We start from the raw sequence: 22,931 nt of genomic DNA on the forward strand, positions 1-22,931 counted from the left end.
GGTCAGTGGTGGTTACCAAGGTATTCAATGAAATCTAAAAAATGGCCCGTATGAGGTTTGAAATCACAAGAACAAATTGAAATGACCATGTGACACTGGCAGTTTTAGGCCGCTGCAGCTTTAGGTTACCATCTTGTCTACTGAGAAATAAATCGCCGGCTTTTTTACCAGTACTGTAGGCTATACACTATTGGCTTGCACTGGCTGGGAATCGAACCCAGGTCTCTCGCATGGCAAGCGAGAATTCTACCATTGAAACACCAGTGCCTGCTTTTTCTAACTCTGTATTACATCTAAAACCGTGGCAACAATCTGACCCAACATGCTCTTGAAGTAGCACCTACTAATCGTTAAAAACATACTGCGCCAACGAGACATAGAAAGCTACATCGTGTCATATGCAAACTCCACAGGTAGACAAAGGGTTATGCAAGCCTAAGATCTGACACAACTCCTTGCTGGAGGACAACACATTGGCCAGTATAGGGATTTTCCTATAAACAGACATGCCTGAAAACCTGTCAGACATGCTTGAACACCTGATAGCATTTCTTTTTCTTCTGCAGCAAAATGCTACTAAACGTGTAAAAGCTGACATACAGACTAACTGTTTTCCATGTAAAACCTCACATACAGACTAACTGTTTTCCTAGTAAAAAAAGGGGAGACTAAAAGAGGCCAAATTAACAAAGATAAATTAGATTCTCAGAGCAAGAGGAATCTTGCCTACTGTTGCTAATTTATATAGCCAAACATTTGTACTCAAGAATTGATTGTGACCCTGTTTACCAGGAATGTAGGCTAAAGACAGTGTGTTTGCACTGGCTGGGAATTGAACCCAGGTCTCTCACATGGCAAGCGAGTATTCTACCATTGAAACACCTATGCCTGCATTTTTTAAACGTAGATTACATTTAAAACAATGGCAACAATCTGATTCAATATGTTATTGAAGTAGCAACTACTCATTCTTAAAGTTGTATGTGTTGTTAAGATCTTTAAAAAGTTTCCAGTGTATCTGTGCTGGTGCTGGTTAAAAACGTACTAAATGCAATATAAAACTTGCCTCGTGTGAGGCTTGAACTCACGACCTTCAGATTATGAGACTGACGCGCTGCCTACTGCGCCAACGAGACATCGAAAGCGTAGTTGTGCCGCGTTCCAACTGCCCAGCTGGACAAAAGCACATGCAAGACTAAAATCTCTCACAACTCCTACCTGGAGGACAACACATTGGCCAGTATAGGGTTTAACCTATGAACAGATATGCCTTAAAACCTGACAGACATGCTTGAACACATTAGAGCATGCTTTTTTCCATCTGCAGCAAATTGGTACTAAATGTGTAAAACCTCACATACCGACTATTGGTTTTCCAAGTAAAAGAGGACGAGACTAAATGAGGCAAAATTAACAAATATAAATGAGATCCACAGGGCGGAAGCAATTTGGCCAAATATTTCCACTGAAGAATTTGTTCTGATTGTGCTTACCAATAAGTAGGCTAAAAACTGCCTGTTTGCACTGGCTGGGAATCAAACACAGGTCTCTCGCATGGGAAACGAGAATTCTACCATTGAAACACCAATGCCTGCGATTACTAACTCTATATTACATTTAAAACAATGGCAACAATCTGAACCAACATGTTCTTGAAGCAGCACCTATTCATCATTATAGTTATATGTGGTCAGTGGTGGTTAACAAGGTATTCAATGAAATCTAAAAAATGGCCCGTATGAGGTTGAACTCACAAGAACAAATTGAAATGACCATGTGACACTGGCAGTTTTAGGCCGCTGCAGCTTTAGGTTACCATCTTGTCTACTGAGAAATAAATCGCCAGCTTTTTTACCAGTACTGTAGGCTATACACTATTGGCTTGCACTGGCTGGGAATCGAACCCAGGTCTCTCGCATGGCAAGCGAGAATTCTACCATTGAAACACCAATGCCTGCTTTTTCTAACTCTGTATTACATCTAAAACCGTGGCAACAATCTGACCCAACATGCTCTTGAAGTAGCACCTACTAATCGTTAAAAACATACTGCGCCAACGAGACATAGAAAGCTACATCGTGTCATATGCAAACTCCACAGGTAGACAAAGGGTTATGCAAGCCTAAGATCTGACACAACTCCTTGCTGGAGGACAACACATTGGCCAGTATAGGGATTTTCCTATAAACAGACATGCCTGAAAACCTGTCAGACATGCTTGAACACCTGAGAGCATTTCTTTTTCTTCTGCAGCAAAATGCTACTAAACGTGTAAAAGCTGACATACAGACTAACTGTTTTCCTAGTAAAAAAGGGGAGACTAAAAGAGGCCAAATTAACAAAGATAAATTAGATTCTCAGAGCAAGAGGAATCTCGCCTACTGTTGCTAATTTATATAGCCAAACATTTGTACTCAAGAATTGATTGTGACCCTGTTTACTAGGAATGTAGGCTAAAGACAGTGTGTTTGCACTGGCTGGGAATTGAACCCAGGTCTCTCACAAGGCAAGCGAGAATTCTACCATTGAAACACCTATGCCTGCATTTTTTAAACGTAGATTACATTTAAAACAATGGCAACAATCTGATTCAATATGTTATTGAAGTAGCAACTACTCATCCTTAAAGTTGTATGTGTTGTTAAGATCTTTAAAAAGTTTCCAGTGTATCTGTGCTGGTGCTGGTTAAAAACGTACTAAATGCAATATAAAACTTGCCTCGTGTGAGGCTTGAACTCACGACCTTCAGATTATGAGACTGACGCGCTGCCTACTGCGCCAACGAGACATCGAAAGCTTAGTTGTGCCGCGTTCCAACTGCCCAGCTGGACAAAAGCACATGCAAGACTAAAATCTCTCACAACTCCTACCTGGAGGACAACACATTGGCCAGTATAGGGTTTAACCTATGAACAGATATGCCTTAAAACCTGACAGACATGCTTGAACACATTAGAGCATGCTTTTTCCATCTGCAGCAAATTGGTACACGTGTAAAACCTCACATACAGACTAACTGTTTTCCTAGTAAAAAAAGGGGAGACTAAAAGAGGCCAAATTAACAAAGATAAATTAGATTCTCAGAGCAAGAGGAATCTTGCCTACTGTTGCTAATTTATATAGCCAAACATTTGTACTCAAGAATTGATTGTGACCCTGTTTACCAGGAATGTAGGCTAAAGACAGTGTGTTTGCACTGGCTGGGAATTGAACCCAGGTCTCTCACATGGCAAGCGAGTATTCTACCATTGAAACACCCTATGCCTGCAATTTTTTAAACGTAGATTACATTTAAAACAATGGCAATCAATCTGATTCAATATGTTATTGAAGTAGCAACTACTCATCCTTAAAGTTGTATGTGTTGTTAAGATCTTTAAAAAGTTTCCAGTGTATCTGTGCTGGTGCTGGTTAAAAACGTACTAAATGCAATATAAAACTTGCCTCGTGTGAGGCTTGAACTCACGACCTTCAGATTATGAGACTGACGCGCTGCCTACTGCGCCTACGAGATATTAAAAACCTAGTCGTGGCGCGTTCAAACTGCCCAGCTGGACAAAAGCACATGCAAGACTAAAATCTCTCACAACTCCTACCTGGAGGACAACACATTGGCCAGTATAGGGTTTAACCTATGAACAGATATGCCTTAAAACCTGACAGACATGCTTGAACACATTAGAGCATGCTTTTTCCATCTGCAGCAAATTGGTACTAAATGTGTAAAACCTCACATACCGACTATTGGTTTTCCAAGTAAAAGAGGACGAGACTAAATGAGGCAAAATTAACAAATATAAATGAGATCCACAGGGCGGAAGCAATTTGGCCAAATATTTCCACTGAAGAATTTGTTCTGATTGTGCTTACCAATAAGTAGGCTAAAAACTGCCTGTTTGCACTGGCTGGGAATCGAACCCAGGTCTCTCGCATGGGAAACGAGAATTCTACCATTGAAACACCAATGCCTGCGATTACTAACTCTATATTACATTTAAAACAATGGCAACAATCTGAACCAACATGTTCTTGAAGCAGCACCTATTCATCATTATAGTTATATGTGGTCAGTGGTGGTTAACAAGGTATTCAATGAAATCTAAAAAATGGCCCCTATGAGGTTGAACTCACAAGAACAAATTGAAATGACCATGTGACACTGGCAGTTTTAGGCCGCTGCTGCTTTAGGTTACCATCTTGTCTTCTGAAAAACAAATCCCAAGCTTTTTTACAAGTACTGTAGGCTATACACTATTGGCTTGCACTGGCTGGGAATCGAACCCAGGTCTCTCGCATGGCAAGCGAGAATTCTACCATTGAAACACCAATGCCTGCTTTTTCTAACTCTGTATTACATCTAAAACCGTGGCAACAATCTGACCCAACATGCTCTTGAAGTAGCACCTACTAATCGTTAAAAACATACTGCGCCAACGAGACATAGAAAGCTACATCGTGTCATATGCAAACTCCACAGGTAGACAAAGGGTTATGCAAGCCTAAGATCTGACACAACTCCTTGCTGGAGGACAACACATTGGCCAGTATAGGGATTTTCCTATAAACAGACATGCCTGAAAACCTGTCAGACATGCTTGAACACCTGATAGCATTTCTTTTTCTTCTGCAGCAAAATGCTACTAAACGTGTAAAAGCTGACATACAGACTAACTGTTTTCCATGTAAAACCTCACATACAGACTAACTGTTTTCCTAGTAAAAAAAGGGGAGACTAAAAGAGGCCAAATTAACAAAGATAAATTAGATTCTCAGAGCAAGAGGAATCTTGCCTACTGTTGCTAATTTATATAGCCAAACATTTGTACTCAAGAATTGATTGTGACCCTGTTTACCAGGAATGTAGGCTAAAGACAGTGTGTTTGCACTGGCTGGGAATTGAACCCAGGTCTCTCACATGGCAAGCGAGTATTCTACCATTGAAACACCTATGCCTGCATTTTTTAAACGTAGATTACATTTAAAACAATGGCAACAATCTGATTCAATATGTTATTGAAGTAGCAACTACTCATTCCTTAAAGTTGTATGTGTTGTTAAGATCTTTAAAAAGTTTCCAGTGTATCTGTGCTGGTGCTGGTTAAAAACGTACTAAATGCAATATAAAACTTGCCTCGTGTGAGGCTTGAACTCACGACCTTCAGATTATGAGACTGACGCGCTGCCTACTGCGCCAACGAGACATCGAAAGCTAGTTGTGCCGCGTTCAAACTGCCCAGCTGGACAAAAGCACATGCAAGACTAAAATCTCTCACAACTCCTACCTGGAGGACAACACATTGGCCAGTATAGGGTTTAACCTATGAACAGATATGCCTTAAAACCTGACAGACATGCTTGAACACATTAGAGCATGCTTTTTCCATCTGCAGCAAATTGGTACTAAATGTGTAAAACCTCACATACCGACTATTGGTTTTCCAAGTAAAAGAGGACGAGACTAAATGAGGCAAAATTAACAAATATAAATGAGATCCACAGGGCGGAAGCAATTTGGCCAAATATTTCCACTGAAGAATTTGTTCTGATTGTGCTTACCAATAAGTAGGCTAAAAACTGCCTGTTTGCACTGGCTGGGAATCGAACCCAGGTCTCTCGCATGGGAAACGAGAATTCTACCATTGAAACACCAATGCCTGCGATTACTAACTCTATATTACATTTAAAACAATGGCAACAATCTGAACCAACATGTTCTTGAAGCAGCACCTATTCATCATTATAGTTATATGTGGTCAGTGGTGGTTAACAAGGTATTCAATGAAATCTAAAAAATGGCCCGTATGAGGTTGAACTCACAAGAACAAATTGAAATGACCATGTGACACTGGCAGTTTTAGGCCGCTGCAGCTTTAGGTTACCATCTTGTCTTACTGAAAAATAAATCGCCAAGCTTTTTTACCAGTACTGTAGGCTATACACTATTGGCTTGCACTGGCTGGGAATCGAACCCAGGTCTCTCGCATGGCAAGCGAGAATTCTACCATTGAAACACCAAGTGCCTGCTTTTTCTAACTCTGTATTACATCTAAAACCGTGGCAACAATCTGACCCAACATGCTCTTGAAGTAGCACCTACTAATCGTTAAAAACATACTGCGCCAACGAGACATAGAAAGCTACATCGTGTCATATGCAAACTCCACAGGTAGACAAAGGGTTATGCAAGCCTAAGATCTGACACAACTCCTTGCTGGAGGACAACACATTGGCCAGTATAGGGATTTTCCTATAAACAGACATGCCTGAAAACCTGTCAGACATGCTTGAACACCTGATAGCATTTCTTTTTCTTCTGCAGCAAAATGCTACTAAACGTGTAAAAGCTGACATACAGACTAACTGTTTTCCATGTAAAACCTCACATACAGACTAACTGTTTTCCTAGTAAAAAAAGGGGAGACTAAAAGAGGCCAAATTAACAAAGATAAATTAGATTCTCAGAGCAAGAGGAATCTTGCCTACTGTTGCTAATTTATATAGCCAAACATTTGTACTCAAGAATTGATTGTGACCCTGTTTACCAGGAATGTAGGCTAAAGACAGTGTGTTTGCACTGGCTGGGAATTGAACCCAGGTCTCTCACATGGCAAGCGAGAATTCTACCATTGAAACACCTATGCCTGCATTTATAAACGTAGATTACATTTAAAACAATGGCAACAATCTGATTCAAAATGTTATTGAAGTAGCAACTACTCATCCTTAAAGTTGTATGTGTTGTTAAGATCTTTAAAAAGTTTCCAGTGTATCTGTGCTGGTGCTGGTTAAAAACGTACTAAATGCAATATAAAACTTGCCTCGTGTGAGGCTTGAACTCACGACCTTCAGATTATGAGACTGACGCGCTGCCTACTGCGCCAACGAGACATCGAAAGCTAGTTGTGCCGCGTTCAAACTGCCCAGCTGGACAAAAGCACATGCAAGACTAAAATCTCTCACAACTCCTACCTGGAGGACAACACATTGGCCAGTATAGGGTTTAACCTATGAACAGATATGCCTTAAAACCTGAGAGACATGCTTGAACACATGAGAGCATGTTTTTTTCCATCTGCAGCAAATTGGTACTAAATGTGTAAAACCTCACATACCGACTATTGGTTTTCCAAGTAAAAGAGGACGAGACTAAATGAGGCAAAATTAACAAATATAAATGAGATCCACAGGGCGGAAGCAATTTGGCCAAATATTTCCACTGAAGAATTTGTTCTGATTGTGCTTACCAATAAGTAGGCTAAAAACTGCCTGTTTGCACTGGCTGGGAATCGAACCCAGGTCTCTCGCATGGGAAACGAGAATTCTACCATTGAAACACCAATGCCTGCGATTACTAACTCTATATTACATTTAAAACAATGGCAACAATCTGAACCAACATGTTCTTGAAGCAGCACCTATTCATCATTATAGTTATATGTGGTCAGTGGTGGTTACCAAGGTATTCAATGAAATCTAAAAAATGGCCCGTATGAGGTTGAACTCACAAGAACAAATTGAAATGACCATGTGACACTGGCAGTTTTAGGCCGCTGCAGCTTTAGGTTACCATCTTGTCTACTGAGAAATAAATCGCCGGCTTTTTTACCAGTACTGTAGGCTATACACTATTGGCTTGCACTGGCTGGGAATCGAACCCAGGTCTCTCGCATGGCAAGCGAGAATTCTACCATTGAAACACCAGTGCCTGCTTTTTCTAACTCTGTATTACATCTAAAACCGTGGCAACAATCTGACCCAACATGCTCTTGAAGTAGCACCTACTAATCGTTAAAAACATACTGCGCCAACGAGACATAGAAAGCTACATCGTGTCATATGCAAACTCCACAGGTAGACAAAGGGTTATGCAAGCCTAAGATCTGACACAACTCCTTGCTGGAGGACAACACATTGGCCAGTATAGGGATTTTCCTATAAACAGACATGCCTGAAAACCTGTCAGACATGCTTGAACACCTGATAGCATTTCTTTTTCTTCTGCAGCAAAATGCTACTAAACGTGTAAAAGCTGACATACAGACTAACTGTTATACAGACTAACTGTTTTCCTAGTAAAAAAGGGGAGACTAAAAGAGGCCAAATTAACAAAGATAAATTAGATTCTCAGAGCAAGAGGAATCTCGCCTACTGTTGCTAATTTATATAGCCAAACATTTGTACTCAAGAATTGATTGTGACCCTGTTTACTAGGAATGTAGGCTAAAGACAGTGTGTTTGCACTGGCTGGGAATTGAACCCAGGTCTCTCACAAGGCAAGCGAGAATTCTACCATTGAAACACCAATGCCTGCAATTTTTAAACGTAGATTACATTTAAAACAATGGCAACAATCTGATTCAACATGTTATTGAAGTAGCAACTACTCATCCTTAAAGTTGTATGTGTTGTTAAGATCTTTAAAAAGTTTCCAGTGTATCTGTGCTGGTGCTGGTTAAAAACGTACTAAATGCAATATAAAACTTGCCTCGTGTGAGGCTTGAACTCACGACCTTCAGATTATGAGACTGACGCGCTGCCTACTGCGCCAACGAGACATCGAAAGCTTAGTTGTGCCGCGTTCAAACTGCCCAGCTGGACAAAAGCACATGCAAGACTAAAATCTCTCACAACTCCTACCTGGAGGACAACACATTGGCCAGTATAGGGTTTAACCTATGAACAGATATGCCTTAAAACCTGACAGACATGCTTGAACACATTAGAGCATGCTTTTTCCATCTGCAGCAAATTGGTACTAAATGTGTAAAACCTCACATACCGACTATTGGTTTTCCAAGTAAAAGAGGACGAGACTAAATGAGGCAAAATTAACAAATATAAATGAGATCCACAGGGCGGAAGCAATTTGGCCAAATATTTCCACTGAAGAATTTGTTCTGATTGTGCTTACCAATAAGTAGGCTAAAAACTGCCTGTTTGCACTGGCTGAGAATCGAACCCAGGTCTCTCGCATGGGAAACGAGAATTCTACCATTGAAACACCAATGCCTGCGATTACTAACTCTATATTACATTTAAAACAATGGCATCTATCTGATTCAATATGTTATTGAAGTAGCAACTACTCGTTCTTAAAGTTGTATGTGTTGTTAAGATCTTTAAAAAGTTTCCAGTGTATCTGTGCTGGTGCTGGTTAAAAACGTACTAAATGCAATATAAAACTTGCCTCGTGTGAGGCTTGAACTCACGACCTTCAGATTATGAGACTGACGCGCTGCCTACTGCGCCAACGAGACATCGAAAGCTTAGTTGTGCCGCGTTCCAACTGCCCAGCTGGACAAAAGCACATGCAAGACTAAAATCTCTCACAACTCCTACCTGGAGGACAACACATTGGCCAGTATAGGGTTTAACCTATGAACAGATATGCCTTAAAACCTGACAGACATGCTTGAACACATTAGAGCATGCTTTTTCCATCTGCAGCAAATTGGTACTAAATGTGTAAAACCTCACATACCGACTATTGGTTTTCCAAGTAAAAGAGGACGAGACTAAATGAGGCAAAATTAACAAATATAAATGAGATCCACAGGGCGGAAGCAATTTGGCCAAATATTTCCACTGAAGAATTTGTTCTGATTGTGCTTACCAATAAGTAGGCTAAAAACTGCCTGTTTGCACTGGCTGGGAATCGAACCCAGGTCTCTCGCATGGGAAACGAGAATTCTACCATTGAAACACCAATGCCTGCGATTACTAACTCTATATTACATTTAAAACAATGGCAACAATCTGAACCAACATGTTCTTGAAGCAGCACCTATTCATCATTATAGTTATATGTGGTCAGTGGTGGTTAACAAGGTATTCAATGAAATCTAAAAAATGGCCCCTATGAGGTTGAACTCACAAGAACAAATTGAAATGACCATGTGACACTGGCAGTTTTAGGCCGCTGCTGCTTTAGGTTACCATCTTGTCTTCTGAGAAACAAATCCCAAGCTTTTTTACCAGTACTGTAGGCTATACACTATTGGCTTGCACTGGCTGGGAATCGAACCCAGGTCTCTCGCATGGCAAGCGAGAATTCTACCATTGAAACACCAGTGCCTGCTTTTTCTAACTCTGTATTACATCTAAAACCGTGGCAACAATCTGACCCAACATGCTCTTGAAGTAGCACCTACTAATCGTTAAAAACATACTGCGCCAACGAGACATAGAAAGCTACATCGTGTCATATGCAAACTCCACAGGTAGACAAAGGGTTATGCAAGCCTAAGATCTGACACAACTCCTTGCTGGAGGACAACACATTGGCCAGTATAGGGATTTTCCTATAAACAGACATGCCTGAAAACCTGTCAGACATGCTTGAACACCTGAGAGCATTTCTTTTTCTTCTGCAGCAAAATGCTACTAAACGTGTAAAAGCTGACATACAGACTAACTGTTTTCCTAGTAAAAAAGGGGAGACTAAAAGAGGCCAAATTAACAAAGATAAATTAGATTCTCAGAGCAAGAGGAATCTCGCCTACTGTTGCTAATTTATATAGCCAAACATTTGTACTCAAGAATTGATTGTGACCCTGTTTACTAGGAATGTAGGCTAAAGACAGTGTGTTTGCACTGGCTGGGAATTGAACCCAGGTCTCTCACAAGGCAAGCGAGAATTCTACCATTGAAACACCAATGCCTGCAATTTTTAAACGTAGATTACATTTAAAACAATGGCAACAATCTGATTCAACATGTTATTGAAGTAGCAACTACTCATCCTTAAAGTTGTATGTGTTGTTAAGATCTTTAAAAAGTTTCCAGTGTATCTGTGCTGGTGCTGGTTAAAAACGTACTAAATGCAATATAAAACTTGCCTCGTGTGAGGCTTGAACTCACGACCTTCAGATTATGAGACTGACGCGCTGCCTACTGCGCCAACGAGACATCAAAAGCCTAGTTGTGCCGCGTTCAAACTGCCCAGCTGGACAAAAGCACATGCAAGACTAAAATCTCTCACAACTCCTACCTGGAGGACAACACATTGGCCAGTATAGGGTTTAACCTATGAACAGATATGCCTTAAAACCTGAGAGACATGCTTGAACACATGAGAGCATGTTTTTTCCATCTGCAGCAAATTGGTACTAAATGTGTAAAACCTCACATACCGACTATTGGTTTTCCAAGTAAAAGAGGACGAGACTAAATGAGGCAAAATTAACAAATATAAATGAGATCCACAGGGCGGAAGCAATTTGGCCAAATATTTCCACTGAAGAATTTGTTCTGATTGTGCTTACCAATAAGTAGGCTAAAAACTGCCTGTTTGCACTGGCTGGGAATCAAATCCAGGTCTCTCGCATGGGAAACGAGAATTCTACCTTTGAAACACCAATGCCTGCGATTAATAACTCTATATTACATTTAAAACAATGGCAACAATCTGAACCAACATGTTCTTGAAGCAGCACCTATTCATCATTATAGTTATATGTGGTCAGTGGTGGTTAACAAGGTATTCAATGAAATCTAAAAAATGGCCCGTATGAGGTTGAACTCACAAGAACAAATTGAAATGACCATGTGACACTGGTAGTTTTAGGCCGCTGCTGCTTTAGGTTACCATCTTGTCTTCTGAGAAACAAATCGCAAGCTTTTTTACCAGTACAGTAGGCTATACACTATTGGCTTGCACTGGCTGGGAATCGAACCCAGGTCTCTCGCATGGCAAGCGAGAATTCTACCATTGAAACACCAATGCCTGCTTTTTCTAACTCTGTATTACATCTAAAACCGTGGCAACAATCTGACCCAACATGCTCTTGAAGTAGCACCTACTAATCGTTAAAAACATACTGCGCCAACGAGACATAGAAAGCTACATCGTGTCATATGCAAACTCCACAGGTAGACAAAGGGTTATGCAAGCCTAAGATCTGACACAACTCCTTGCTGGAGGACAACACATTGGCCAGTATAGGGATTTTCCTATAAACAGACATGCCTGAAAACCTGTCAGACATGCTTGAACACCTGATAGCATTTCTTTTTCTTCTGCAGCAAAATGCTACTAAACGTGTAAAAGCTGACATACAGACTAACTGTTTTCCATGTAAAACCTCACATACAGACTAACTGTTTTCCTAGTAAAAAAGGGGAGACTAAAAGAGGCCAAATTAACAAAGATAAATTAGATTCTCAGAGCAAGAGGAATCTTGCCTACTGTTGCTAATTTATATAGCCAAACATTTGTACTCAAGAATTGATTGTGACCCTGTTTACCAGGAATGTAGGCTAAAGACAGTGTGTTTGCACTGGCTGGGAATTGAACCCAGGTCTCTCACATGGCAAGCGAGAATTCTACCATTGAAACACCAATGCCTGCATTTTTTTAAACGTAGATTACATTTAAAACAGATCCACAGGGCGGAAGCAATTTGGCCAAATATTTCCACTGAAGAATTTGTTCTGATTGTGCTTACCAAGGCTAAAAACTGCCTGTTTGCACTGGCTGGGAATGGAACCCAGGTCTCTCGCATGGGAAACGAGAATTCTACCATTGAAACACCAATGCCTGCGATTAATAACTCTATATTACATTTAAAACAATGGCAACAATCTGAACCAAAATGTTCTGGAAGCAGAACCTATTCATCGTTGTAGTTATATGTGGTCAGTGGTGGTTACCAAGGTATTCAATGAAATCTAAAAAATGGCCCGTATGAGGTTTGAAATCACAAGAACAAATTGAAATGACCATGTGACACTGGCAGTTTTAGGTTACCATCTTGTCTACTGAGAAAGAAATCGCCGGCTTTTTTACCAGTACTGTAGGCTACCATTGAAACACCAATGCCTGCAATTTTTAAACGTAGATTACATTTAAAACAATGGCAACAATCTGATTCAACATGTTATTGAAGTAGCAACTACTCATCCTTAAAGTTGTATGTGTTGTTAAGATCTTTAAAAAGTTTCCAGTGTATCTGTGCTGGTGCTGGTTAAAAACGTACTAAATGCAATATAAAACTTGCCTCGTGTGAGGCTTGAACTCACGACCTTCAGATTATGAGACTGACGCGCTGCCTACTGCGCCAACGAGACATTAATAACCTAGTCGTGCTGCGTTCAAACTGCCCAGCTGGACAAAAGCACATGCAAGACTAAAATCTCTCACAACTCCTACCTGGAGGACAACACATTGGCCAGTATACAGTTTAACCTATGAACAGATATGCCTTAAAACCTGAGAGACATGCTTGAACACATGAGAGCATGTTTTTTCCATCTGCAGCAAATTGGTACTAAATGTGTAAAACCTCACATACCGACTAATGGTTTTCCAAGTAAAAGAGAACGAGACTAAATGAGGCAAAATTAACAAATATAAATGAGATCCACAGGGCGGAAGCAATTTGGCCAAATATTTCCACTGAAGAATTTGTTCTGATTGTGCTTACCAATAAGTAGGCTAAAAACTGCCTGTTTGCACTGGCTGGGAATCGAACCCAGGTCTCTCGCATGGGAAACGAGAATTCTACCATTGAAACACCAATGCCTGCGATTACTAACTCTATATTACATTTAAAACAATGGCAACAATCTGAACCAACATGTTCTTGAAGCAGCACCTATTCATCATTATAGTTATATGTGGTCAGTGGTGGTTAACAAGGTATTCAATGAAATCTAAAAAATGGCCCCTATGAGGTTGAACTCACAAGAACAAATTGAAATGACCATGTGACACTGGCAGTTTTAGGCCGCTGCTGCTTTAGGTTACCATCTTGTCTTCTGAGAAACAAATCGCCAAGCTTTTTTACCAGTACTGTAGGCTATACACTATTGGCTTGCACTGGCTGGGAATCGAACCCAGGTCTCTCGCATGGCAAGCGAGAATTCTACCATTGAAACACCAATGCCTGCTTTTTCTAACTCTGTATTACATCTAAAACCGTGGCAACAATCTGACCCAACATGCTCTTGAAGTAGCACCTACTAATCGTTAAAAACATACTGCGCCAACGAGACATAGAAAGCTACATCGTGTCATATGCAAACTCCACAGGTAGACAAAGGGTTATGCAAGCCTAAGATCTGACACAACTCCTTGCTGGAGGACAACACATTGGCCAGTATAGGGATTTTCCTATAAACAGACATGCCTGAAAACCTGTCAGACATGCTTGAACACCTGATAGCATTTCTTTTTCTTCTGCAGCAAAATGCTACTAAACGTGTAAAAGCTGACATACAGACTAACTGTTTCCATGTAAACCTAACTGTTTTCCTAGTAAAAAAGGGGAGACTAAAAGAGGCCAAATTAACAAAGATAAATTAGATTCTCAGAGCAAGAGGAATCTCGCCTACTGTTGCTAATTTATATAGCCAAACATTTGTACTCAAGAATTGATTGTGACCCTGTTTACCAGGAATGTAGGCTAAAGACAGTGTGTTTGCACTGGCTGGGAATTGAACCCAGGTCTCTCACATGGCAAGCGAGAATTCTACCATTGAAACACCAATGCCTGCATTTTTTTAAACGTAGATTACATTTAAAACAATGGCAACAATCTGATTCAACATGTTATTGAAGTAGCAACTACTCATCCTTAAAGTTGTATGTGTTGTTAAGATCTTTAAAAAGTTTCCAGTGTATCTGTGCTGGTGCTGGTTAAAAACGTACTAAATGCAATATAAAACTTGCCTCGTGTGAGGCTTGAACTCACGACCTTCAGATTATGAGACTGACGCGCTGCCTACTGCGCCAACGAGACATCGAAAGCTAAGTTGTGCCGCGTTCAAACTGCCCAGCTGGACAAAAGCACATGCAAGACTAAAATCTCTCACAACTCCTACCTGGAGGACAACACATTGGCCAGTATAGGGTTTAACCTATGAACAGATATGCCTTAAAACCTGACAGACATGCTTGAACACATTAGAGCATGCTTTTTCCATCTGCAGCAAATTGGTACTAAATGTGTAAAACCTCACATACCGACTATTGGTTTTCCAAGTAAAAGAGGACGAGACTAAATGAGGCAAAATTAACAAATATAAATGAGATCCACAGGGCGGAAGCAATTTGGCCAAATATTTCCACTGAAGAATTTGTTCTGATTGTGCTTACCAATAAGTAGGCTAAAAACTGCCTGTTTGCACTGGCTGGGAATCGAACCCAGGTCTCTCGCATGGGAAACGAGAATTCTACCATTGAAACACCAATGCCTGCGATTACTAACTCTATATTACATTTAAAACAATGGCAACAATCTGAACCAACATGTTCTTGAAGCAGCACCTATTCATCATTATAGTTATATGTGGTCAGTGGTGGTTAACAAGGTATTCAATGAAATCTAAAAAATGGCCCCTATGAGGTTGAACTCACAAGAACAAATTGAAATGACCATGTGACACTGGCAGTTTTAGGCCGCTGCTGCTTTAGGTTACCATCTTGTCTTCTGAGAAACAAATCGCAAGCTTTTTTACCAGTACTGTAGGCTATACACTATTGGCTTGCACTGGCTGGGAATCGAACCCAGGTCTCTCGCATGGCAAGCGAGAATTCTACCATTGAAACACCAATGCCTGCTTTTTCTAACTCTGTATTACATCTAAAACCGTGGCAACAATCTGACCCAACATGCTCTTGAAGTAGCACCTACTAATCGTTAAAAACATACTGCGCCAACGAGACATAGAAAGCTACATCGTGTCATATGCAAACTCCACAGGTAGACAAAGGGTTATGCAAGCCTAAGATCTGACACAACTCCTTGCTGGAGGACAACACATTGGCCAGTATAGGGATTTTCCTATAAACAGACATGCCTGAAAACCTGTCAGACATGCTTGAACACCTGATAGCATTTCTTTTTCTTCTGCAGCAAAATGCTACTAAACGTGTAAAAGCTGACATACAGACTAACTGTTTTCCATGTAAAACCTCACATACAGACTAACTGTTTTCCTAGTAAAAAAGGGGAGACTAAAAGAGGCCAAATTAACAAAGATAAATTAGATTCTCAGAGCAAGAGGAATCTTGCCTACTGTTGCTAATTTATATAGCCAAACATTTGTACTCAAGAATTGATTGTGACCCTGTTTACCAGGAATGTAGGCTAAAGACAGTGTGTTTGCACTGGCTGGGAATTGAACCCAGGTCTCTCACATGGCAAGCGAGTATTCTACCATTGAAACACCTATGCCTGCATTTTTTAAACGTAGATTACATTTAAAACAATGGCAACAATCTGATTCAATATGTTATTGAAGTAGCAACTACTCATTCTTAAAGTTGTATGTGTTGTTAAGATCTTTAAAAAGTTTCCAGTGTATCTGTGCTGGTGCTGGTTAAAAACGTACTAAATGCAATATAAAACTTGCCTCGTGTGAGGCTTGAACTCACGACCTTCAGATTATGAGACTGACGCGCTGCCTACTGCGCCAACGAGACATCGAAAGCTAGTTGTGCCGCGTTCAAACTGCCCAGCTGGACAAAAGCACATGCAAGACTAAAATCTCTCACAACTCCTACCTGGAGGACAACACATTGGCCAGTATAGGGTTTAACCTATGAACAGATATGCCTTAAAACCTGAGAGACATGCTTGAACACATGAGAGCATGTTTTTTTCCATCTGCAGCAAATTGGTACTAAATGTGTAAAACCTCACATACCGACTATTGGTTTTCCAAGTAAAAGAGGACGAGACTAAATGAGGCAAAATTAACAAATATAAATGAGATCCACAGGGCGGAAGCAATTTGGCCAAATATTTCCACTGAAGAATTTGTTCTGATTGTGCTTACCAATAAGTAGGCTAAAAACTGCCTGTTTGCACTGGCTGGGAATCGAACCCAGGTCTCTCGCATGGGAAACGAGAATTCTACCATTGAAACACCAATGCCTGCGATTAATAACTCTATATTACATTTAAAACAATGGCAACAATCTGAACCAAAATGTTCTGGAAGCAGAACCTATTCATCGTTGTAGTTATATGTGGTCAGTGGTGGTTACCAAGGTATTCAATGAAATCTAAAAAATGGCCCGTATGAGGTTTGAAATCACAAGAACAAATTGAAATGACCATGTGACACTGGCAGTTTTAGGCCGCTGCAGCTTTAGGTTACCATCTTGTCTACTGAGAAATAAATCGCCGGCTTTTTTACCAGTACTGTAGGCTATACACTATTGGCTTGCACTGGCTGGGAATCGAACCCAGGTCTCTCGCATGGCAAGCGAGAATTCTACCATTGAAACACCAGTGCCTGCTTTTTCTAACTCTGTATTACATCTAAAACCGTGGCAACAATCTGACCCAACATGCTCTTGAAGTAGCACCTACTAATCGTTAAAAACATACTGCGCCAACGAGACATAGAAAGCTACATCGTGTCATATGCAAACTCCACAGGTAGACAAAGGGTTATGCAAGCCTAAGATCTGACACAACTCCTTGCTGGAGGACAACACATTGGCCAGTATAGGGATTTTCCTATAAACAGACATGCCTGAAAACCTGTCAGACATGCTTGAACACCTGAGAGCATTTCTTTTTCTTCTGCAGCAAAATGCTACTAAACGTGTAAAAGCTGACATACAGACTAACTGTTTCCTAGTAAAAAAGGGGAGACTAAAAGAGGCCAAATTAACAAAGATAAATTAGATTCTCAGAGCAAGAGGAATCTCGCCTACTGTTGCTAATTTATATAGCCAAACATTTGTACTCAAGAATTGATTGTGACCCTGTTTACTAGGAATGTAGGCTAAAGACAGTGTGTTTGCACTGGCTGGGAATTGAACCCAGGTCTCTCACAGGCAAGCGAGAATTCTACCATTGAAACCATGCCTGCAATTTTTAAGCGTAGATTACATTTAAAACAATGGCAACAACAGGAATGTAGGCTAAAGACAGTGTGTTTGCACTGGCTGGGAATTGAACCCAGGTCTCTCACATGGCAAGCGAGTAATTCTACCATTGAAACACCTATGCCTGCATTTTTAAACGTAGATTACATTTAAAACAATGGCAACAATCTGATTCAATATGTTATTGAAGTAGCAACTACTCATTCTTAAAGTTGTATGTGTTGTTAAGATCTTTAAAAAGTTTCCAGTGTATCTGTGCTGGTGCTGGTTAAAAACGTACTAAATGCAATATAAAACTTGCCTCGTGTGAGGCTTGAACTCACGACCTTCAGATTATGAGACTGACGCGCTGCCTACTGCGCCAACGAGACATCGAAAGCTTAGTTGTGCCGCGTTCAAACTGCCCAGCTGGACAAAAGCACATGCAAGACTAAAATCTCTCACAACTCCTACCTGGAGGACAACACATTGGCCAGTATAGGGTTTAACCTATGAACAGATATGCCTTAAAACCTGACAGACATGCTTGAACACATTAGAGCATGTTTTTTTCCATCTGCAGCAAATTGGTACTAAATGTGTAAAACCTCACATACCGACTATTGGTTTTCCAAGTAAAAGAGGACGAGACTAAATGAGGCAAAATTAACAAATATAAATGAGATCCACAGGGCGGAAGCAATTTGGCCAAATATTTCCACTGAAGAATTTGTTCTGATTGTGCTTACCAATAAGTAGGCTAAAAACTGCCTGTTTGCACTGGCTGGGAATCGAACCCAGGTCTCTCGCATGGGAAACGAGAATTCTACCATTGAAACACCAATGCCTGCGATTACTAACTCTATATTACATTTAAAACAATGGCAACAATCTGAACCAACATGTTCTTGAAGCAGCACCTATTCATCATTATAGTTATATGTGGTCAGTGGTGGTTAACAAGGTATTCAATGAAATCTAAAAAATGGCCCCTATGAGGTTGAACTCACAAGAACAAATTGAAATGACCATGTGACACTGGCAGTTTTAGGCCGCTGCTGCTTTAGGTTACCATCTTGTCTTCTGAGAAACAAATCCCAAGCTTTTTTACAAGTACTGTAGGCTATACACTATTGGCTTGCACTGGCTGGGAATCGAACCCAGGTCTCTCGCATGGCAAGCGAGAATTCTACCATTGAAACACCAATGCCTGCTTTTTCTAACTCTGTATTACATCTAAAACCGTGGCAACAATCTGACCCAACATGCTCTTGAAGTAGCACCTACTAATCGTTAAAAACATACTGCGCCAACGAGACATAGAAAGCTACATCGTGTCATATGCAAACTCCACAGGTAGACAAAGGGTTATGCAAGCCTAAGATCTGACACAACTCCTTGCTGGAGGACAACACATTGGCCAGTATAGGGATTTTCCTATAAACAGACATGCCTGAAAACCTGTCAGACATGCTTGAACACCTGATAGCATTTCTTTTTCTTCTGCAGCAAAATGCTACTAAACGTGTAAAAGCTGACATACAGACTAACTGTTTTCCATGTAAAACCTCACATACAGACTAACTGTTTTCCTAGTAAAAAAAGGGGAGACTAAAAGAGGCCAAATTAACAAAGATAAATTAGATTCTCAGAGCAAGAGGAATCTTGCCTACTGTTGCTAATTTATATAGCCAAACATTTGTACTCAAGAATTGATTGTGACCCTGTTTACCAGGAATGTAGGCTAAAGACAGTGTGTTTGCACTGGCTGGGAATTGAACCCAGGTCTCTCACATGGCAAGCGAGTATTCTACCATTGAAACACCTATGCCTGCATTTTTTAAACGTAGATTACATTTAAAACAATGGCAACAATCTGATTCAATATGTTATTGAAGTAGCAACTACTCATTCTTTAAAGTTGTATGTGTTGTTAAGATCTTTAAAAAGTTTCCAGTGTATCTGTGCTGGTGCTGGTTAAAAACGTACTAAATGCAATATAAAACTTGCCTCGTGTGAGGCTTGAACTCACGACCTTCAGATTATGAGACTGACGCGCTGCCTACTGCGCCAACGAGACATCGAAAGCTTAGTTGTGCCGCGTTCAAACTGCCCAGCTGGACAAAAGCACATGCAAGACTAAAATCTCTCACAACTCCTACCTGGAGGACAACACATTGGCCAGTATAGGGTTTAACCTATGAACAGATATGCCTTAAAACCTGACAGACATGCTTGAACACATTAGAGCATGCTTTTTCCATCTGCAGCAAATTGGTACTAAATGTGTAAAACCTCACATACCGACTATTGGTTTTCCAAGTAAAAGAGGACGAGACTAAATGAGGCAAAATTAACAAATATAAATGAGATCCACAGGGCGGAAGCAATTTGGCCAAATATTTCCACTGAAGAATTTGTTCTGATTGTGCTTACCAATAAGTAGGCTAAAAACTGCCTGTTTGCACTGGCTGGGAATCGAACCCAGGTCTCTCGCATGGGAAACGAGAATTCTACCATTGAAACACCAATGCCTGCGATTACTAACTCTATATTACATTTAAAACAATGGCAACAATCTGAACCAACATGTTCTTGAAGCAGCACCTATTCATCATTATAGTTATATGTGGTCAGTGGTGGTTACCAAGGTATTCAATGAAATCTAAAAAATGGCCCCTATGAGGTTGAACTCACAAGAACAAATTGAAATGACCATGTGACACTGGCAGTTTTAGGCCGCTGCTGCTTTAGGTTACCATCTTGTCTTCTGAGAAATAAATCGCAAGCTTTTTTACCAGTACTGTAGGCTATACACTATTGGCTTGCACTGGCTGGGAATCGAACCCAGGTCTCTCGCATGGCAAGCGAGAATTCTACCATTGAAACACCAATGCCTGCTTTTTCTAACTCTGTATTACATCTAAAACCGTGGCAACAATCTGACCCAACATGCTCTTGAAGTAGCACCTACTAATCGTTAAAAACATACTGCGCCAACGAGACATAGAAAGCTACATCGTGTCATATGCAAACTCCACAGGTAGACAAAGGGTTATGCAAGCCTAAGATCTGACACAACTCCTTGCTGGAGGACAACACATTGGCCAGTATAGGGATTTTCCTATAAACAGACATGCCTGAAAACCTGTCAGACATGCTTGAACACCTGATAGCATTTCTTTTTCTTCTGCAGCAAAATGCTACTAAACGTGTAAAAGCTGACATACAGACTAACTGTTTTCCATGTAAAACCTCACATACAGACTAACTGTTTTCCTAGTAAAAAAGGGGAGACTAAAAGAGGCCAAATTAACAAAGATAAATTAGATTCTCAGAGCAAGAGGAATCTTGCCTACTGTTGCTAATTTATATAGCCAAACATTTGTACTCAAGAATTGATTGTGACCCTGTTTACCAGGAATGTAGGCTAAAGACAGTGTGTTTGCACTGGCTGGGAATTGAACCCAGGTCTCTCACATGGCAAGCGAGAATTCTACCATTGAAACACCTATGCCTGCATTTTTTAAACGTAGATTACATTTAAAACAATGGCAACAATCTGATTCAACATGTTATTGAAGTAGCAACTACTCATCCTTAAAGTTGTATGTGTTGTTAAGATCTTTAAAAAGTTTCCAGTGTATCTGTGCTGGTGCTGGTTAAAAACGTACTAAATGCAATATAAAACTTGCCTCGTGTGAGGCTTGAACTCACGACCTTCAGATTATGAGACTGACGCGCTGCCTACTGCGCCAACGAGACATTAAAAGCCTAGTTGTGCCGCGTTCAAACTGCCCAGCTGGACAAAAGCACATGCAAGACTAAAATCTCTCACAACTCCTACCTGGAGGACAACACATTGGCCAGTATAGGGTTTAACCTATGAACAGATATGCCTTAAAACCTGAGAGACATGCTTGAACACATGAGAGCATGTTTTTTCCATCTGCAGCAAATTGGTACTAAATGTGTAAAACCTCACATACCGACTAATGGTTTTCCAAGTAAAAGAGAACGAGACTAAATGAGGCAAAATTAACAAATATAAATGAGATCCACAGGGCGGAAGCAATTTGGCCAAATATTTCCACTGAAGAATTTGTTCTGATTGTGCTTACCAATAAGTAGGCTAAAAACTGCCTGTTTGCACTGGCTGGGAATCGAACCCAGGTCTCTCGCATGGGAAACGAGAATTCTACCATTGAAACACCAATGCCTGCGATTAATAACTCTATATTACATTTAAAACAATGGCAACAATCTGAACCAACATGTTCTTGAAGCAGCACCTATTCATCATTATAGTTATATGTGGTCAGTGGTGGTTAACAAGGTATTCAATGAAATCTAAAAAATGGCCTGTATGAGGTTGAACTCACAAGAACAAATTGAAATGACCATGTGACACTGGTAGTTTTAGGCCGCTGCTGCTTTAGGTTACCATCTTGTCTTCTGAAAAATAAATCGCAAGCTTTTCTACCAGTACTGTAGGCTATACACTATTGGCTTGCAATGGCTGGGAATCGAACCCAGGTCTCTCGCATGGCAAGCGAGAATTCTACCATTGAAACACCAATGCCTGCTTTTTCTAACTCTGTATTACATCTAAAACCGTGGCAACAATCTGACCCAACATGCTCTTGAAGTAGCACCTACTAATCGTTAAAAACATACTGCGCCAACGAGACATAGAAAGCTACATCGTGTCATATGCAAACTCCACAGGTAGACAAAGGGTTATGCAAGCCTAAGATCTGACACAACTCCTTGCTGGAGGACAACACATTGGCCAGTATAGGGATTTTCCTATAAACAGACATGCCTGAAAACCTGTCAGACATGCTTGAACACCTGAGAGCATTTCTTTTTCTTCTGCAGCAAAATGCTACTAAACGTGTAAAAGCTGACATACAGACTAACTGTTTTCCATGTAAAACCTCACATACAGACTAACTGTTTTCCTAGTAAAAAAAGGGGAGACTAAAAGAGGCCAAATTAACAAAGATAAATTAGATTCTCAGAGCAAGAGGAATCTCGCCTACTGTTGCTAATTTATATAGCCAAACATTTGTACTCAAGAATTGATTGTGACCCTGTTTACCAG

General features: G+C 40.5%; 43 non-coding genes across 43 annotated transcripts; all 43 read right to left on the bottom strand.

The window, feature by feature from the left end:
• Positions 1-196: 196 nt before the first annotated feature.
• Positions 197-267, bottom strand: trnag-gcc (transfer RNA glycine (anticodon GCC)). Its single transcript has one exon. It is a non-coding gene; the product is annotated as a tRNA-Gly (tRNA).
• Positions 268-1,063: 796 nt separating this feature from the next.
• trnam-cau (transfer RNA methionine (anticodon CAU)) lies at positions 1,064-1,136 on the bottom strand. Its single transcript has one exon. It is a non-coding gene; the product is annotated as a tRNA-Met (tRNA).
• Positions 1,137-1,883: 747 nt separating this feature from the next.
• trnag-gcc (transfer RNA glycine (anticodon GCC)) lies at positions 1,884-1,954 on the bottom strand. Its single transcript has one exon. It is a non-coding gene; the product is annotated as a tRNA-Gly (tRNA).
• Positions 1,955-2,715: 761 nt separating this feature from the next.
• Positions 2,716-2,788, bottom strand: trnam-cau (transfer RNA methionine (anticodon CAU)). The gene has a single exon. It is a non-coding gene; the product is annotated as a tRNA-Met (tRNA).
• A 653-nt stretch (positions 2,789-3,441) lies between these two features.
• trnam-cau (transfer RNA methionine (anticodon CAU)) lies at positions 3,442-3,514 on the bottom strand. Its single transcript has one exon. It is a non-coding gene; the product is annotated as a tRNA-Met (tRNA).
• A 383-nt stretch (positions 3,515-3,897) lies between these two features.
• trnag-ccc (transfer RNA glycine (anticodon CCC)) lies at positions 3,898-3,968 on the bottom strand. The gene has a single exon. It is a non-coding gene; the product is annotated as a tRNA-Gly (tRNA).
• A 292-nt stretch (positions 3,969-4,260) lies between these two features.
• trnag-gcc (transfer RNA glycine (anticodon GCC)) lies at positions 4,261-4,331 on the bottom strand. The gene has a single exon. It is a non-coding gene; the product is annotated as a tRNA-Gly (tRNA).
• A 797-nt stretch (positions 4,332-5,128) lies between these two features.
• Positions 5,129-5,201, bottom strand: trnam-cau (transfer RNA methionine (anticodon CAU)). Its single transcript has one exon. It is a non-coding gene; the product is annotated as a tRNA-Met (tRNA).
• A 382-nt stretch (positions 5,202-5,583) lies between these two features.
• trnag-ccc (transfer RNA glycine (anticodon CCC)) lies at positions 5,584-5,654 on the bottom strand. The gene has a single exon. It is a non-coding gene; the product is annotated as a tRNA-Gly (tRNA).
• A 294-nt stretch (positions 5,655-5,948) lies between these two features.
• Positions 5,949-6,020, bottom strand: trnag-gcc (transfer RNA glycine (anticodon GCC)). The gene has a single exon. It is a non-coding gene; the product is annotated as a tRNA-Gly (tRNA).
• A 795-nt stretch (positions 6,021-6,815) lies between these two features.
• Positions 6,816-6,888, bottom strand: trnam-cau (transfer RNA methionine (anticodon CAU)). The gene has a single exon. It is a non-coding gene; the product is annotated as a tRNA-Met (tRNA).
• Positions 6,889-7,271: 383 nt separating this feature from the next.
• On the bottom strand, positions 7,272-7,342 carry trnag-ccc (transfer RNA glycine (anticodon CCC)). Its single transcript has one exon. It is a non-coding gene; the product is annotated as a tRNA-Gly (tRNA).
• A 292-nt stretch (positions 7,343-7,634) lies between these two features.
• Positions 7,635-7,705, bottom strand: trnag-gcc (transfer RNA glycine (anticodon GCC)). The gene has a single exon. It is a non-coding gene; the product is annotated as a tRNA-Gly (tRNA).
• A 531-nt stretch (positions 7,706-8,236) lies between these two features.
• trnag-gcc (transfer RNA glycine (anticodon GCC)) lies at positions 8,237-8,307 on the bottom strand. Its single transcript has one exon. It is a non-coding gene; the product is annotated as a tRNA-Gly (tRNA).
• Positions 8,308-8,482: 175 nt separating this feature from the next.
• On the bottom strand, positions 8,483-8,555 carry trnam-cau (transfer RNA methionine (anticodon CAU)). Its single transcript has one exon. It is a non-coding gene; the product is annotated as a tRNA-Met (tRNA).
• A 383-nt stretch (positions 8,556-8,938) lies between these two features.
• On the bottom strand, positions 8,939-9,009 carry trnag-ccc (transfer RNA glycine (anticodon CCC)). The gene has a single exon. It is a non-coding gene; the product is annotated as a tRNA-Gly (tRNA).
• Positions 9,010-9,184: 175 nt separating this feature from the next.
• Positions 9,185-9,257, bottom strand: trnam-cau (transfer RNA methionine (anticodon CAU)). Its single transcript has one exon. It is a non-coding gene; the product is annotated as a tRNA-Met (tRNA).
• A 383-nt stretch (positions 9,258-9,640) lies between these two features.
• trnag-ccc (transfer RNA glycine (anticodon CCC)) lies at positions 9,641-9,711 on the bottom strand. The gene has a single exon. It is a non-coding gene; the product is annotated as a tRNA-Gly (tRNA).
• Positions 9,712-10,003: 292 nt separating this feature from the next.
• On the bottom strand, positions 10,004-10,074 carry trnag-gcc (transfer RNA glycine (anticodon GCC)). Its single transcript has one exon. It is a non-coding gene; the product is annotated as a tRNA-Gly (tRNA).
• A 515-nt stretch (positions 10,075-10,589) lies between these two features.
• trnag-gcc (transfer RNA glycine (anticodon GCC)) lies at positions 10,590-10,660 on the bottom strand. Its single transcript has one exon. It is a non-coding gene; the product is annotated as a tRNA-Gly (tRNA).
• A 175-nt stretch (positions 10,661-10,835) lies between these two features.
• Positions 10,836-10,908, bottom strand: trnam-cau (transfer RNA methionine (anticodon CAU)). Its single transcript has one exon. It is a non-coding gene; the product is annotated as a tRNA-Met (tRNA).
• A 746-nt stretch (positions 10,909-11,654) lies between these two features.
• Positions 11,655-11,725, bottom strand: trnag-gcc (transfer RNA glycine (anticodon GCC)). The gene has a single exon. It is a non-coding gene; the product is annotated as a tRNA-Gly (tRNA).
• A 549-nt stretch (positions 11,726-12,274) lies between these two features.
• On the bottom strand, positions 12,275-12,345 carry trnag-gcc (transfer RNA glycine (anticodon GCC)). Its single transcript has one exon. It is a non-coding gene; the product is annotated as a tRNA-Gly (tRNA).
• A 122-nt stretch (positions 12,346-12,467) lies between these two features.
• On the bottom strand, positions 12,468-12,538 carry trnag-ccc (transfer RNA glycine (anticodon CCC)). The gene has a single exon. It is a non-coding gene; the product is annotated as a tRNA-Gly (tRNA).
• A 457-nt stretch (positions 12,539-12,995) lies between these two features.
• On the bottom strand, positions 12,996-13,068 carry trnam-cau (transfer RNA methionine (anticodon CAU)). Its single transcript has one exon. It is a non-coding gene; the product is annotated as a tRNA-Met (tRNA).
• Positions 13,069-13,451: 383 nt separating this feature from the next.
• Positions 13,452-13,522, bottom strand: trnag-ccc (transfer RNA glycine (anticodon CCC)). The gene has a single exon. It is a non-coding gene; the product is annotated as a tRNA-Gly (tRNA).
• Positions 13,523-13,815: 293 nt separating this feature from the next.
• Positions 13,816-13,886, bottom strand: trnag-gcc (transfer RNA glycine (anticodon GCC)). Its single transcript has one exon. It is a non-coding gene; the product is annotated as a tRNA-Gly (tRNA).
• A 535-nt stretch (positions 13,887-14,421) lies between these two features.
• trnag-gcc (transfer RNA glycine (anticodon GCC)) lies at positions 14,422-14,492 on the bottom strand. Its single transcript has one exon. It is a non-coding gene; the product is annotated as a tRNA-Gly (tRNA).
• Positions 14,493-14,668: 176 nt separating this feature from the next.
• On the bottom strand, positions 14,669-14,741 carry trnam-cau (transfer RNA methionine (anticodon CAU)). The gene has a single exon. It is a non-coding gene; the product is annotated as a tRNA-Met (tRNA).
• A 383-nt stretch (positions 14,742-15,124) lies between these two features.
• On the bottom strand, positions 15,125-15,195 carry trnag-ccc (transfer RNA glycine (anticodon CCC)). The gene has a single exon. It is a non-coding gene; the product is annotated as a tRNA-Gly (tRNA).
• Positions 15,196-15,487: 292 nt separating this feature from the next.
• On the bottom strand, positions 15,488-15,558 carry trnag-gcc (transfer RNA glycine (anticodon GCC)). Its single transcript has one exon. It is a non-coding gene; the product is annotated as a tRNA-Gly (tRNA).
• A 795-nt stretch (positions 15,559-16,353) lies between these two features.
• trnam-cau (transfer RNA methionine (anticodon CAU)) lies at positions 16,354-16,426 on the bottom strand. Its single transcript has one exon. It is a non-coding gene; the product is annotated as a tRNA-Met (tRNA).
• Positions 16,427-16,809: 383 nt separating this feature from the next.
• Positions 16,810-16,880, bottom strand: trnag-ccc (transfer RNA glycine (anticodon CCC)). The gene has a single exon. It is a non-coding gene; the product is annotated as a tRNA-Gly (tRNA).
• A 293-nt stretch (positions 16,881-17,173) lies between these two features.
• trnag-gcc (transfer RNA glycine (anticodon GCC)) lies at positions 17,174-17,244 on the bottom strand. The gene has a single exon. It is a non-coding gene; the product is annotated as a tRNA-Gly (tRNA).
• Positions 17,245-18,143: 899 nt separating this feature from the next.
• trnam-cau (transfer RNA methionine (anticodon CAU)) lies at positions 18,144-18,216 on the bottom strand. The gene has a single exon. It is a non-coding gene; the product is annotated as a tRNA-Met (tRNA).
• Positions 18,217-18,600: 384 nt separating this feature from the next.
• On the bottom strand, positions 18,601-18,671 carry trnag-ccc (transfer RNA glycine (anticodon CCC)). Its single transcript has one exon. It is a non-coding gene; the product is annotated as a tRNA-Gly (tRNA).
• Positions 18,672-18,963: 292 nt separating this feature from the next.
• Positions 18,964-19,034, bottom strand: trnag-gcc (transfer RNA glycine (anticodon GCC)). Its single transcript has one exon. It is a non-coding gene; the product is annotated as a tRNA-Gly (tRNA).
• Positions 19,035-19,831: 797 nt separating this feature from the next.
• On the bottom strand, positions 19,832-19,904 carry trnam-cau (transfer RNA methionine (anticodon CAU)). Its single transcript has one exon. It is a non-coding gene; the product is annotated as a tRNA-Met (tRNA).
• Positions 19,905-20,287: 383 nt separating this feature from the next.
• trnag-ccc (transfer RNA glycine (anticodon CCC)) lies at positions 20,288-20,358 on the bottom strand. Its single transcript has one exon. It is a non-coding gene; the product is annotated as a tRNA-Gly (tRNA).
• Positions 20,359-20,650: 292 nt separating this feature from the next.
• On the bottom strand, positions 20,651-20,721 carry trnag-gcc (transfer RNA glycine (anticodon GCC)). The gene has a single exon. It is a non-coding gene; the product is annotated as a tRNA-Gly (tRNA).
• A 795-nt stretch (positions 20,722-21,516) lies between these two features.
• trnam-cau (transfer RNA methionine (anticodon CAU)) lies at positions 21,517-21,589 on the bottom strand. The gene has a single exon. It is a non-coding gene; the product is annotated as a tRNA-Met (tRNA).
• Positions 21,590-21,972: 383 nt separating this feature from the next.
• On the bottom strand, positions 21,973-22,043 carry trnag-ccc (transfer RNA glycine (anticodon CCC)). Its single transcript has one exon. It is a non-coding gene; the product is annotated as a tRNA-Gly (tRNA).
• A 292-nt stretch (positions 22,044-22,335) lies between these two features.
• Positions 22,336-22,406, bottom strand: trnag-gcc (transfer RNA glycine (anticodon GCC)). Its single transcript has one exon. It is a non-coding gene; the product is annotated as a tRNA-Gly (tRNA).
• Between the last annotated feature and the right edge of the window lie 525 nt (positions 22,407-22,931).

This window comes from Betta splendens, chromosome 5 (assembly GCF_900634795.4).
Source record: "Betta splendens chromosome 5, fBetSpl5.4, whole genome shotgun sequence".
Taxonomy (NCBI): Eukaryota; Metazoa; Chordata; class Actinopteri; order Anabantiformes; family Osphronemidae; genus Betta; species Betta splendens.